A 16078-nucleotide genomic window follows, 5' to 3' on the forward strand; every position below is an offset into this window, starting at 1 on the left:
TGGTCAGGCTTTATGCCTACCAGAGGGACATGACTAATCCTCCGGCAATTATATGTCTGCATTGAGAGCACTGATGCCGGGACTGAGTAGGCGGCAGTCCTTTATTTGGACACAGCCAAGGCATTTGACACACTGAAATGGGGCTTTCTTTAGGGTGTCCTGGAGAGGATGGGGTTTTGCCCTAATTATGTCACATGGGTCAAGCTGCTCCATAGTGAACCACTAGTGTAGGTCAAAGTCATGTTGTGTGTTCCAATTCGTTTACGTTGCATGGGGCACCAGGAAGGGGTGCCCATTATCACCGATGCTACTCACCCTGGCTCTGGAGCCACTGGCATGTTGGATACGTACAGACCTGCTGGTGAGGGGACTGGACAGGGGAGCGAAAGGGGAGGACATAATATCCTTGTATGCTGACGATATCCTCTTGTATGTGACCAGTCCTGAGACAACCTCTTTCATATCTTCCATCTCTATCGGCCCTACTCCGGCTTTTGGATAAACTGGGGGTGAGGGGGGGGGGGGGGGGAGTCCCTCCTCTACCCCATGTACGTGGGTTGCAGGCCAGCACCTCCTGGAGGGACTAGTGGTGGAGCATGTGGGCTTTAAATACCTAGCTCTTTATGTTACTAGGAGTCCAGATCTCTCACACTTGGTCATTCTGTACCGAACCGCTTTAGAGCTGATGCGCAGCACTGGCAGAGGCTCCCATTATCACTTCTTGGCAGGGTGGCTATGTACAAAATGATGACCTTCCCAAAGCTCCTGTATCTACTTCAAAATTGTCTGTATCGGGTTCCACTCGAGTTCAATCACACGGTTCGTCGGCTCCTCTGGGATGGGGGAGCAGCTAGGATAGCACTCCCCAAACTCATTGGAGGGTGGTAAGATGGAGGCATTGCCCTTCCTGATGTGGAAAAATATTATGGAGCTTCCCAGTTGGTCCGTAACAAGGGGGTTTTGCCCCTCAGGAAGAGCCTTCGATAATGGCAGATCGTACAGTGCTGGGCCTACGGGGCACATCTGAGGGCATTGTATTCCAAAGGAGGCTGTAGGTTGCTCACTCCCCTGACAAGGGTCACAGCATAGGTATGGTGGAGGGCTACTAGATTCCTTGGCTGGCAGGGTAAATTCACGGGGATGACACCACTCTGGAACAGTGACAAGATGACTGAGGTGGGGAGGTTTAAAGAATGCGCTAGGTTGTACTTAATCACAATCTCCACTCTAGGAAATGTGTGGGGGAGGTTGGTTGGCTAGGTAGCATTGCGGGGGGAGTATTACATGAAACCTGTGGAGCTCCTTTGATAAATACCAGCTGAGGCATGCCTTGTCAGTACACATGGAGAATAATACTCTACTGGAAGATGCATCACCTCTTGAGGATAGGCTGTTGACTGAACCCTTCCATAAGAGTGTGATCTCCCTTTCTTATACTAAATTGATGAATAACACTCCTGATCAAGCTTTGGGAGGCATGAGAGGTAGATGCAGGAGTTATGAATGATGAGGAATGGGAAGAAGCAATTTGTTTGCCCAGGGAGGTAATCCTAGCTTCACACAAAGTGTAGCAAATGTATTTAACAGGAAAGTGGTAAAGGTGTAGTATGTAGCTGGTTGTGTATTTTGAAGCATACTGGTGCACGCACACTACTAAAGTATATGCGGCAGTGCACTGCCAATTACAGACAGCAGATTTTACATTGAAATTGCCACTAAATTGGCACACATATACAGCTTTACTGATAAAACTATATAGTATGCATGCAATGCATGTGCCATGCAGGCATATAGAGAAACACCCACAACATACACTTGGGAGGGTAGCATAAGGAATTGGGTTAGCAGATACAAGTGTAACTTTACACAAGTCGGTCAGAAGGTATCCACTCCAGTGACACTGGGCCAGTAGATATGCACTACAGTGATATAGGAGCGGAGGCCTCCAGTGGAACAGATAAAAATGCCACAACTATGAAGTCACAAAACAGTACACTGCCACCACTACTCTTTACTAAAATAATGTCAGTTACAATAGTTCATGAAAAGTGCAATGAAGGCAGGTGTGGTGCAACTCTCCAGGTCAGAAGACAAATCCAGGACCTCACTCATTTCAAGAAACTGGCCTCAGGCTCAGCGCACACACACACATACACACACACACACACACACACACACACTAGATTAGTGCAGAGCTAGGGACAAAATCAAAAAACAAGAATCCAGATAAATGGAGTTCCTCAGGGCAGGGGAACATACGGGACATTCCTGCCCCAACATATTTTTTGCAAGTTCTGGGTTCTTAGCTAATAGTACTTTGTAAAAGAGGACTTAGAGGTCAAAACTTGTAATGCTAAAAGCCACATTACAAGCCACCCTACAAGCATTTATGGTGTGCCTCTTCCATCTTTCATTTCAGTCCACTTCTAAGTAATACCCGTCCCCTTTGTTCTGTCTTCCAGATTCGAAAGACATGGCAGGAAAATCAAACAATGACCCTGATGTACAAGGATATAACTCACCGCATGAGAGGGAATAGCCTTTTGCTTTTTAAAGACAAACTTACACTTTGGAGTTGGGGGGGCGTGGCCAAGCTACCAACCTAGACGGTCGCGCAGCGCTGAAGCTCTGCCGTATAGCCCGACATCCTAGCCCTGCTGGCATTGATCCGGATGCTTAAAACCCCAGATTCACATGCCTAACGTCAGCGGAGACCCTGATTGATGAGTGCGGTGAAGGAGCGGTATTTTGAGGTGCCTGAAGCAGCATTGCCTGCGGCGGTCTGTGCGGCCTTCACACTTCCCCAGAAGGCACTCCAGTTGAGACGGCAACGCCGCTACATATCCGGAGACCTGGCGACTGCAGTTTCTCCTTTCTTCTCGGAGCTTCAGCAGTACGGCACTCAGTTGGTGAACTGAATTTGAAGCAGCCGACCTCTGGGCGAGGGGGTGAGTCAGCCTGCTCCTGAAATGGGGTTCTTATTGCTACGGGCGAACCGGAGAGTTGAAATTGCGTGCGAGGGCCGACTACAAGCGAAATAGGCGATCCGGACTCGCGCTCGATCCAAAAGTCATAGAACGCCCTGTACTGAAGCGGATTGCGGGGTGGCACTGCGGAGTGCAGAGAGTGATTGAGCTGTGCCACGATGGGGGTGTAGTGTCCTGCTTGTGATGCCCCCCAGCGATTGAACTTGCTGTTGGTATGGCATGGGTTACATGGAGTGCTGCCCCTGTGCTTCGTAGATAGACGATTGCCTGTAGGACTTTTCTATACTGCCAGTCCACGTCTGCAAGCAAGCCCACATGTTCCACCGACGTCTGTGATACTTACCTCCCTCATACCAGTTAGAGCGCCTTCTTGTTGACTGTAAACCTTCATGTGTCAGTTTGGTGACTTTGTTTGAAAATAGCAACCTGATGCTTATGGAGACAAGACCAGGCAACAAGATCTGATATGGGTCGGAAAGACCCGAAGCAGCGCCTACTACAAATTAGCCATTCTGATACTGGCCCAGTGGAGACCACATGACCATGCCAGAGGGGGAGTTGAAGGTCCTTCCTCGATCCGTCCCCCAGCGGGCTCGGAGGTGCTGATGCTGGAACTTCGTGCGGGCTTTAGATCGCTGGATGGGCGCTTTGACTCTCTTAAAAAGAGACCAGACATGATGGGGGCTAGGTTGGACACTCACGACAGGAGATTAGATACAGTGGAGGGCAGGGTGTCGGATTTAGAAGACGGCGCGGCGCAGTCCACAAAGAAAATAGATCGCACTTAGAAAATAATGAAGTCAGTGGCTCTGACGAACGAGGACATGGAAGCGCGCAGCAGGTGCAACATCTGCATTTTAGGGGTTCCAGAGTCCACCAATGTTGGGTGTATGGACTTATTTGTGGAGAAACTGCCCACTGATCTTTTTGGCAAAGATGTGTTCACCCCCACATTTCTGGTTGAATGTGCCCATTGTTCCCTTGGTCCCAGACCCAATTCAGGATGTCCCCCCAGGCCTATAATCGCCCGCCTGATGAACTATTGTGATAGGGACACTGCGGTGAGACTGGCCAGGGAAAATGGCGAAACGACATGGCAGGGGTCCACTTTGGCGCTCCATCCTGACTTCAGTGATATAGTCCAGGAGGCGAGAGAAAAATATATGGGTGTGAAGGCCACGTTGCGTAATCTGGGCCTTCGGTACGGCATGATTTACCCGGCTCGCCTCTGGGTGGACATAGATGGCAGATCCAGAATTTTAGATTCCCCCGCTGCGGTCCAAACTTTGTCAAAATTATAAAGCAAGCTCCAGTGGTAAGGCCAGGGACCAATCTGGGGATTCTCCTCCGCACAGTGGTGAACTTTTTTCAGCAGACTGAATAACATATAGCATTTTTTCTTACATAAGCCGTGCCTAAATGTCAAACATAGTATTGCTAACAAGGCAAAGTATTGTTTTTGTAAATGTTCAGGATTTTAAATACTTGGGCTTACGGCATGGCGTTGCCTCGCCCCTAGTGTTGTTACACCTATATTCTACTATTTGTTCAGAATGTACGCGAAATTATCTCTTGCTTACTATGTTGTAGATTCACATGCTACATTCTACAGGGAAGTTAAATGGGGTTGTCCCTGCTTGGGTTTGGCAGGGATGGGTGGGGGTGTGGGGAGGGGGGGACAGATTGCTTAAGGGGTTTATTGCACAGAGTGTCAAATGTTCACTATGACAAGTTTAGTAATCGTTGTCGCACACTTACACAATCAGATTTCAGCTGGCTGTAGATTGTCAGATACAGGTGCTGCTGTCGACAAGCCCAGGTCTACAGTCTTTGGTTCTAAGAAGGGGAGCTAATAAACTGGGTCTCATAAACTTTTATAATTCTGTATCAAGTCCCCCAGGTGGATGTAAAATCACATTGTTGGGTTCTTTTATAAGGCAACATCGCACTGCCGAACTACAAAATCTCATGATTTTGGGGGACTTTAACATACACCCATGCGGAGACCCAAGGACCACAATCTCAGCTGACTTAGGCTACCCACAGGTGAGGGGGATCCATTTTGAACATTCTGTTCAGGGGGAAGTATTGTATTCCCTCCTACACAAATTCAATTTAATATCCCTCATGTCATTAACTGACCCGTGTAGCAAGGCGCCTGTCCCTTCCTTTAAAGGGAGAGGTAGTGGCACTTACATAGATTTTATTTTAATCTCATCCGTTCTACAATCTTTATTTCGAGGTTTCATTATCCTGGAAAGTGCCTATAGTTACCTCAAACCTCTCTGCGTCCAAATTTGCGGACCATTATTGACAAACAAAAGAGGAGCTGAACATAAAGGAACGACAAGACCAATAGATGGTAGAAGACGGCTAAGATGGACATAGATCTCTCCAGATGTGTTTTTATAAATCAGTAAAAGAATCCTGTGTCAATGAACTAGCGCTGTGCACCTCTCCATGTACAACACCGGGGGAGGTTATCAGCGCCTTTAACATCATCTCCACTAAAGTAGGCAAACTATTAAGTGCTCTGGCCTGTAGAACAGCTATCTGGACCCCTAGATGGTTTGATTCGACTTGCTCGCTGGCAGCAAGAAAGTTGCGGGAAGCCCTTGATGGGAACCCTAGAAATCAAACCCTGGTTAGAGCGTGCTGTAAAGAGTATAAACTGACACTGGCAAAAGGCAAATCCATCCTGAAGGAGTAGACCTAGAGGGAGCTGACCGAGGCAAGTACCCTGAGGAACACCTCTAGGTTTTGGAGTATCATTAATAGACCGTTTATAGTATGACGAAGGCAGCAAATCGGGTACACATATCACCGAGGATGAATAGGTGCTCTACTTTAAAACCATGTTTGATAGCCCGCTTGAGCAAACATGTCAGTCAGGCCGAGGGGTAGATGCCCCCCTATTAACCTTTGGACAGGGGAAGGTTGAGGTGGGCATTGCCGGGCTAACAAGTAATAAAGCGCCGGGACCTGATGGCATCCCCCCGGATCTTTTTAAATCTGATCCATCTTTTTGGGCACCACTCCTTGTGGCCGTAATAAATGCGGCGGCCAGGAAAGGATGCCCAGAGTCCTGGGCCACCTCGACTATAGTGCCCGTTTTTAAAAAGGGTGATCGTGAGAGCACACACTGCTACAGGCCGATTTCGCTGTTGGACTCGGTGGTCAAGGTGGTGGCCCACGTGTTACTTGACAGGCTGACCACCTGGGCAGAGGAACATGATATACTTTCGGACGTACAGTTTGGGTTCCCTTCAGGTTGGTCAACCTAACCATGATACTCAATAAATATACGGTTGCACGTTCGGGTACCATTTATTTAGCCTTCATGGACTTGTCCTCCGCGTTTGACCATGTGAACACGGCAAAACTGTGGCAGTCCATGAAGGACATTGGGGTTGACAGTAACATCGTCCAATTTTTAGAGGACCTTCATAGGGCAACCAAGGCCAACGTCAGATTTTCGCAGGACCTTTGTGTGTCACTGAATTTTGATATAAAGAGGGGTGTACACCAAGGATGTATCCTGGCCCCATTCCTGTTTAACCTCTATATCAATGACTTCGATAAAGCCCTATTATCTAATGGGGTAGAACTATCCGTATGCAGGGCGACGAGGTTTCCCTGTTTTCCTTTATGCGGATGACGCAGTTCTTATATCTAGGACTACTAGGGGGCTTCAAATCCTGCTTGACGCTTTTTCCGACTTTATGTTGGAACGAGATTTATCCATCAACAACTCTAAATTTTACGTCATGCAGGTGGGGACACGGCCCAAAAAATGTTTCCAATTTAGGGTAGGGCCCGCCAAGGTACCCCGCACAGATGTCGTTTCATTCATGGGGGGTCATACTGGATGATCAAATGAAATGGGGGCCCCTAAAACAAAGAAAAAAGGGGGATTTAGTGCGGTGAACACGGCCATTTTTAACTTTGCCTCTAAATTAGGAAACAGACCTATTGCCGCCCTGTTGACAGTATATCAAGCAAAGAGTGTAGCTCGAGCCTCCTACGGGAGTGAAATTTGGGGGCATGTCTCCACAGACGTTTTACAGGTGGTTGAGAATACTTTTTTGAAGCACCTGCTTGGTGTTCCCCGTGGTTCGTCTAACCTGGTGGTACACGAGGAATTGGGGGTGCCCTACTTAAGCGATACCCTGGCACTTTGCCCCCCCATGTTCTGGCTAAGTAGTTGGTTGAACAAGAGATTAACGCTGAGGCAGCTGATTTGAAAAGAGTGTACGACCCTCGACAGTGCGCTCAGCATACCTTGGCTCAAATACATTAAGAGCAGTTTTGAGAAGCTACGACGAGCCAAACTATATACCATCCTGAATTAATAACTAAAAATGATGTGGGGATAACAAGGGTATCCTTCAACAGTCTAAGGAAATTAGAAAGGGAAGAGCTGGAATTGCGTAAACCTAGTGTCTGCAAATTTTTAATGCTAAAGACAACTCCACTAGCAGAGCCTTATCTTCTGGGACTTTTACCTGTTTATGAGCGTTTTTTATTGCCCAGGTTTCGCCTGGATCTTTTTCACCTCCTGCTTGCAATAACCAGAGGATGCAGTAGAGGTCAGTTGTTAGCACCCTGTGGCTGCGACGGAGTCTCCACAGAATCTGCTACAACTTCATGTTTTTTTTTTAAATTTTATGGGGTTCCCCGGAAGCATTTTATTGTCCAAATTTCAAAGGTTAATTTTAAGCAGGCTCGTCCAGCTCTCCTGTACCTACAACTGCTGAAGGATGACTGTATCTTCTTTGTTGTTGGCTATCTGAAATCCGCGGTGAAGTCTAGGGATTGTCTTGACTCTCAGCTGATAAGGACCAGGATTTTAGATCATTTTTATGACACGTATGTTTTGTGGGACGGGATAATTTTACCTGAGAGTGTTGATCAAAGGGGGAGATTACCTGTACTTGAATTTTGATTTTTATTGTTATTGATTGCTATTGGATGTTGTGCAATATATTTTAACTATGATTAACTAGGTTTGTTATTTTATGGCATCATGTCATTTTATGTAATTCGGTTGTATTATTAACGGTTATATCTTTGAAACCAAGTAAAGTTTATTTGACTTGATTTGAGCTGCAATTATGATTACTGGAGTTAGACTGCCCACTTTTTCGGATCTTTTTTTCGGATCTTAATTACTTGGAATGTTCGGGGACTCAATAACGCTAGAAAGAGGAAACAGGTCCTTCAATATTTGCAGCAGCATCAGGTTGATGTGGCATTTCTGCAAGTGACGCACCTTCCCAAGCAGGACTCTACTCTCTTTGCTTCTACCTGGGGCTCACATCGGTATTTTGTAAATTTTAGCACGTATGCTAGGGGAACTGCAATCGGAGTACATGTTCACAACGATGAGGAGGGACGCTATACAATGGTTTCAAGCGTTTAATGGGCAATTGGGTGGCATTTGTACGTGTTTATGCTCCAAACACCGACAGTCCAGATTTTTTCCATGACCTTCACACGCAGCTGTTGAAGCTGGATGTAGACCACATATTTATGGGTGGGGATTTTAATTTGCTGTTAGATCCATGAAAGGACAATACGTCGGACTCCTCCGATTCCAAGCCTCAAGCCCGCTGTGCTTTATTAGAGCTTTGCGAGTCAATTGGTTTGGTAGATGTGTGAGGCTTTGCCGACCAGGTCAGCTACGGTGTCGGGAAGACCCGCAAACACTACATTTTAGTAATGCAGGGTGACTGCGACCTCTCTTTGAGCTTCCGAAAGCACGGCGTCTGCAGGCGTCGGTTCCGGAGGTCGGTGCAGGGGTCGTCGGGCCCTCGAAAACATACGTGTTGCAGCTCGATCTCCTCTCTGTTGAAATCAGAAGCGCAGGCGTTGGCAGGCGTCGGGTGCTGTGGTGCGAAGTGCAGCAGTGCGGCGTGAGGTGCCCTCAGGTCACGGTGCGAGCAAGGGCTCAGTGGCAGTGTCAGAGGGCGTCATCGGTGAGACCAGGGTCGCAGTACGAAGTGAATGCGGTGCTTGTCACGGTGCTGGGAGGTCGCAGTGCGAGCAGTGGTGTCGTCGTTGCTGAAGAGCTGTCGTCGGCTGACGAACTGGAGTCGATGGCGCCGGAGTCGGTAGGCCAAGGCTGCGGTGTGGGATGAGAGCAGTGCGTCATGTAACTTTACGTGCGGTGCCCTCGAACCACGGTGCAAGCAGCGTCGTCGATTTTGGCGTGGAGTGGCGTCGTTGGGATACCAAGGCGTCGTTGTGAAGCAAGACGGTGCGGAGTGCGGAGCTCACAGGCCGTGGTGCGAGCAGCGGCTCGGTGGCGGCGTCAGCAGGCATCATCGGTGAGACCATGGTCACGGTGCGGTGTTGTGGCGGTGCGCTCTGGACACGGAGTCGGCAGCGGCGGGTTGATTTTTCTTCTGTTACAGCACAAAACACACAGTTCCCAGAGTCTGCGCGCAGTTTGTAACTGCCATGTCAACTTGGCCAGTGCACCCGCTTGCCAGTCCCTCACCTTCCCTTTTCTTACATGTCAGCCACCCCTAAGGTGAGCCACCAGACCCGGCCGGTTTGTGGATCTGGTGTCGCTTTTATATACCTTCCCCACTGCACGACTCCGGCTAAATGGCACCTTGTCTTCGCAGTTTTATCTTTCCAGGGGGGGCACACAACAGGGCTGTCCGGTCTCTCCCTCACTATTTATAATCGCAATTTATCCAGTAGTCTCACACTTTCAGGAGAGGCATCTACATAGAGGCTTGCAATTCAAGACAGGCCCTTATTGGTTTTGCTCAACGCTGACAACGTTATTCTCTATGTCCGGCATCCAGGGGAAAACTTGGACCCATTAGTTAGAGAGATTATTCGGTTTAGAGGGTTCTCGGGACTTGGCATCAATTGGGGCAAATCGGTCATTTTTCCCCTAACATCTAGTACGGTCAAATGCAACTGTGAGTTCCCACTGCTATGGTGCGAGGAGTCGGCAAAATACTTGGGCATCCAGATACATAGAGATCCTCATCAGTTGATTTTACTAAATTTAGTGCAGGCCATTTGCAAATTAGAGCATCCGATAGAGCACTGGTTAAAACTCCCTTTATCCATGGCGGGCCATGTGGCTATCATAAAAATGGTAGTACTTCCCACATTTTTGTATTTATTCCACAACATCCTTATCCCACTCCCCAATAGTTTTTTTTAAAAACTATTCAATCTGACCTTACAAGACTACTCTGGGGACAGAAGAGGGCCAGAGTTCGTTGGGAAGCACTGACCCTGCCATATGAGAGGGGTGGACTGGGTGTTCCAAACTTCCAGATTTATTACCTGGTAGCACAGTGTAGCTTTAAGCACACCTACTATCACCCCAATGCACGGATTCCATATGTGAGACCGGAAGCTGACTTGGTGTTGCCAGCACCATTGAAAACAGTCCTGGGGGGACGTGGCTAGCAACCGCCGGGAATGGTCACTCTCTGAGGTGGCTCCGTAGCACTCGTCCAGAAAATTCGTAATTATCCTGGTACACTACGACGGTGATTCCCCTCCGAGGTCGGGAATCTCCATCTAACCCGTTCCTGCAAAAGTGTGCGGCTCAATTCCCGGGCCAGTGCCTTCGTGGAGGCTACAATGCAGAGCAGAATCGGGCCGCCGGCGATCCACAAGATGGCGGCTTGAGGAGACGCTGGTGCAAACGGCAGCAGTACTCCCAGACGAGAGGTCCTGGAAATAGTAGCAGCCGCCGCAAAGAATGTGGCACCAGCGAGAGACCTCCGGATGCAATCGGAGGAGGCGAGGGCCTGGTGGGCGGCGGAACGTTGGTGACCTCCGCTTCACGGAGACAGTATCGGCTGGGGCACGGGGTGGGGTCCCTGGCGCTGCGGCCTTCCCGCGTCGCCACTGAATCCTCCCGGGAGCGTGTACTAGATATTACCGCAGGTGAGGACAGCTGTTGCAACTGGGGAGGATAGACGGGCCTGGTGGCCACATCAATAGCCTGCGGCGTTCTGGAGATAGATCCATGTACGTGCGGAAATCGAGGCCCCGGCTTTGGGGCCTGCTCGGGAGGTGGCGGTGAGCTGGTCGTCTACCCCCACCCCCCTCAGTAGTATGGACTGGAAGAGCGGCTGAAGCCCAAGGGGGGTAGTCACACCAAGTGCTGCTACATCAGGTCATCCGCCCTACCTGGTGACATCTGCAGAGAGGTGCCTGCGGAAGAAGCGCGCGGCCTGCTAATGATCCCCCGAAAATTGAGACCCTGGCCTCGCGGCCTATGGACAGGCGTGCTGGATCCTCCCCAGGCCTACATCAATAGAGGGGACGCACTCCGTAGCGGTTGGCCAGCTTTCGTTCCCCTCTACTGATCTGTGACTCCAGCTGTGATAACCGACCACACCAAGGGCGAATCTCTGGCCCTCAGAGGAAACCTCAGGGGCCTGCGCCCTTCGCGGAGAGAATACCTACGCCGCTATTCGATGAACCTTGCCACATCTCAGCCGAAGACTTACAGAGGCCCTCTTCCGCAAAATTGAACGGCAATTTGCCCTGCTCCCAGCTTGCGGCACAAACTGCAACCTATTGCAATTGCTAATCGCAGGCCACCGTCCTAGTGCCCAGGGCGGGGGACCACAACATCTTGTTACCGAGGATTGTGTGATCAATTTCAACCTCAGCAGGCTCACCTGGAATGCCGACAGGCCGGCAGTGGACGATTCTCCTCCTACACACTACAGGTGAACCCCCTCATATCTCCGTCCACCCCACCCTCCTACGTGTTCAAGATGGCCACCACTAAAGGTCTCAAGTCCCAAACGCAGAAACAGTTGGCGAAGTTCGCCTGGTTCAAGCAGGGAGAGGATCCAGATGCAACGCCAGTGGAGGATAAGTCATCACAACCTCACCCTTCGGCCAAGACTCTTACCCTAGAAGACGTCATGGAAGCTATAGCGGGGGCGTCCGGACCTCCCTGGAGACTCGAATAGACTCAGTGAATATAGAGGTGACTCTCCTAAGGGCAGATCTGAAACAATGGACTTGAGGGTCAAAGACGTGGAAACCACCACAAAAGCCCTTGTATCCGACACCTTTACAGCAACAAGTGACCCAATTGCAAGATAACCAGAAAAGAATGGAGGTGCTCCTGGACGATTACGAAGGAAGGGTGAGGCGGAACAACATCCGAACGTTCCTGAACGATCAGAGGGACAGGCCGTGGACCACTTCGTGGAAGACCTAGTACTCAAACTCCAACCTAAGCGCCTCTCCAGCTACTTTTCCATTGAGGGGGCCCACAGAGTCCCTGGGGGGCGCCCGAGGCCTGGGGCCCCCCCAGACCTATAATAGCTAGAGTTTTTAACTTTCGAGACAGGGATGTTATCCTGCAGATGGCGAGGACGGGGCCACCGGTGCATCTGGACAACGCAAATATCACCTTCTTCCCTGACTTTACTGTTAAGATACAGGCGCAGAGGCACAGCTTTGCAGTGGTCAAGAAAGCCCTACGCGACAAGGAAATCAAATACTCCATGATGTTCCCTGCTAAACTTCGCGTAGAATCCGAGGGGAAAACATGGTTCTTTCAATTCCCAGAGGAAACATGGAAGTGGCTGGAAGGATGGCGTCCAGTGGGAAAACAGCCAGACACTCACAATAAAGGACCCGGCGCCAGCCAGCGCAATCCCCTAGGGTCACAGGAACGCCGCTCAGAAGAAAATTCAGAGGGTACGCGCTGAGTACAGTTGGACTTGACTTGTCTCCTACAGGAACACCACCGGGCCAGAACTGCATAGGCAACCTGTGCAGACCGCCTCCCTTGGGGAAAGCATAACGCATCTTTGTGGCCACACTTCCCTTATGAAACTTTGGCCTCCGGTAACAAATACTGCCTTGAACAGCCCACTATCGGACTAAAAATGCAAGCTCTACTATACCAAAAGTATTCCATGTTACATGGGCGGGGGGTAGAGGTGGTTAACCAGGCACCCTACCTATGATGGGGTGGGCGACAGGCACTCTGCCTTGTTGGGGTGTGGAACATTGGAATTCCACAGGGAGGGAAGTAAGGGGAGGCGGGGGGTAGTTGGGGTTCTTTATGTTATAGTTATATTTACACAGAGCGTCTGCACGTACTCAATTCTACTAATTTCCAGCACTGAACGGCAAACATGGTCCGCACACTTGGGGAGAGGGGATGGGGAAAATTCACCCAACACGATCCCATTATATTGATCTTCCACATCAGTGGAGATAGGCGCACTAGTCACTCCCGCGGTACATTTCCCCTTTGATCTACACTACTACATACCATGAAAGATACGAGAAGCACTAAGTTGTCGGTGATGACGTGGAACGTCAATGGCCTGGGGAATAAGATTAAAAGAGGGGTGGTTTTACAATACCTTAAGAGGCATTCACCTGATCTGATATTACTACAGTAAACGCATCTGGTGGGGAACAGCTGCAAGGCTCTTAACAGATGGGGATACACACACTTGGCCCATGCAGGGTTCACCTCAGGCTCCAGGGGAACAGGGATCCTCACACGCAAAAATCTTGCAATTATACCCACCTGTGTTTGGACTGACCCACAGAATAGATTTGCAATGGCGATGTGGGAGGGCAAGTCACTAAATGTAATATCAGCATATCTTCCACTCTCCTTGGGCAGGTCGGCACTGTAAGACCTAGAGTAAAATTCTCATAGACCTTCCCCCGGGTACACTGCTGCTGGGAGGGCATTTTAATATGATAATGGACGACAAACTCGACAGACATCCCCAAACACCAATTCCCAGACGCAACACCCACATGGCCGAATTTACCCAAGCAATGGATCTTACGGACATCTGGCGCACTCTAAACCCTACCACTGTCTATTTTACATATTATTCTAATGCACACAAAAGTATGTCCCGCATTGACTATTTCCTCACCTCCCTTGCAGACATAAGCATCTTTTGATACCCCCAGGGACTCCCGAGAAGTATCTCGAATCACTCCCCTCTCACAGTAGACCTTACCTTTCATAGGGATAGTGCCAGAGGCCCTATCGTTATTAACCCCTGGCTCCTTGCGATCCCTGACATCAGAGAGGACCTTGCGGAACACACGGACCATTACTTCCATGAGAACCTCGGATCAGTTGACTCAGCAATCACTATCTGGGAGGCCTATAAAGCAGTCATCAAGGGCCACGCACTAGCAGTGAAGTGCGGATATCTCCGAAATCAGAACATGCAGCTGACACAACTAGAAAGTGACTTGCTTCAATTGGAAACGGAACATAATACATATCCCTCAGACACTACGGTCCGCTCCCTCTGAAACAAACAACTAGAATACAACGCCCAAGCTCGTGAAAAAACTCAGGCACGCCTCCTCCACACCCGCCATAGAGTGTATGAACTTGGTGAGAGAGCTGGGAAAATGCTGGCTTGGCTTGATCATCGAGACCAGGCGGCTAGATGGGTCCCTCAACTCCTCCTGGAGGATGGTAGACGGATAACGGACCCTCAGGAGATAGCGGACACATTCACTGATCACCTGGAGGCGGTTTATACGTCCAGGTCTGTAGCCTCCCCTGATGACTCACGCCAACTCCTGAAATTAATCTGCCATGCTATCAGACAGAGACAGGGAGGCCCTGGATGCTGACATAACCACAGAAGAAATATGTAAAGCCATATTTGCTATAAATTCAGAGAAAGCAATGGGACCAAACGGGGCCCCGATTGAATTTCTCAAAGGGATGGCCCTTAAAGTGGCTCCACACCTTAAAAATATGTACGAGAAGGGTCTTCCATTGGATCAGAGACTGGCCTCTGTTGTTGTCATACGTAAACCTGACAAACCGGCGACCAATTGTAGCTCCTATAGGCCCATATCATTGATTAGCTCAGAAGCCAAGGTGTTGGCCAAACTCCTCGCATCCCGCCTGATTGCGGTTCTCCCCTCGCTAATTCATGATGACCAGTCTGGGTTTATACCAGGCCGCAACACCGCTCTAAATATCCGCAGAGTCCACAACGTCCTCAGGAGGCAACCATTCTTACTAGAAGACGCGGTTATATTGTCACTGGATGCCGCCATGGCGTTTGATTCAATCGAATGGCCTTACCTCTTTGAAGTGTTGGCAAGGTTCGGTTTCGGACCTCGATTTTAAAAGTGGGTAACACTGCTCTACACTGCATTGTTGGGGCAGGTTAGGGTAAACAATTGTACCTCACAAACATTTGCCTTGCGGAGGGGGACCAGACAGGGTTGTCCCTTATCTCCCCTGTTATTCGCACTAACGCTCGAACCTCTAGCACACTGGGTAAGACAAGATGCCTCGATATGCGGCATGCGATGGGGCGAGGATATAGAAGATAAAATCTCGCAATATGCCGACGATATTTTGATCTATTTGGCATCCCCACGGACATCACCTAATAGTCTGCTTCACGTCATCACTCATTTTGGTAAATATTCGGGGTATACCATCAACTGGTCCAAGTCGATACTTTACGTCTTACACGGCCAACCACCTGCCCTACCACGGGTATACACGATTGAAGTTGCCACCGGGGGTTTCAAATACTTGGGGATATATATTACAACCGACCCAAAGGTATTTTACGAAAAGAACCTCCTGGGCCCCCTCCGACGGTTACAAAATGATGTTAAACATTGGAGGGCACTGCCCCTGTCACTCTTGGGACGGGTTGCCCTGTTTAAAATGCTTGTACTTCCTCGATTTCCTAATTGCCAATACCTACTTTACTGCTGTTGAGGGTGAGGTCCGTGCTTTGCTGTGGGATGTGGGAGCACCTCGTATCGCCCTCCGGAAACTGACCAAAGGATGGTATGATGAAGGAATTGCCCTCCCGGATTTGCGCCTTTATTAATGGGCTGCGCAACTGGTAGCCACAAACCACTGGATTCATGGACCCCCCTCTAACCCGGCATTCCATCTAGAACGCTATCAAACTGGACGAGAGGTCTACCTAGGCGCTCTCTACAGTAAGACACGAAAAGGCAGTTACTTGGGACCTATGTCGCAAACAGTAACTATTTGGCATCAGGCCACCAGATGCCTGGGGTGAGCAAACAAATTTACTAAGGCC

Source organism: Triturus cristatus, chromosome 6 (genome assembly GCF_964204655.1).
Source record: "Triturus cristatus chromosome 6, aTriCri1.1, whole genome shotgun sequence".
Taxonomy (NCBI): Eukaryota; Metazoa; Chordata; class Amphibia; order Caudata; family Salamandridae; genus Triturus; species Triturus cristatus.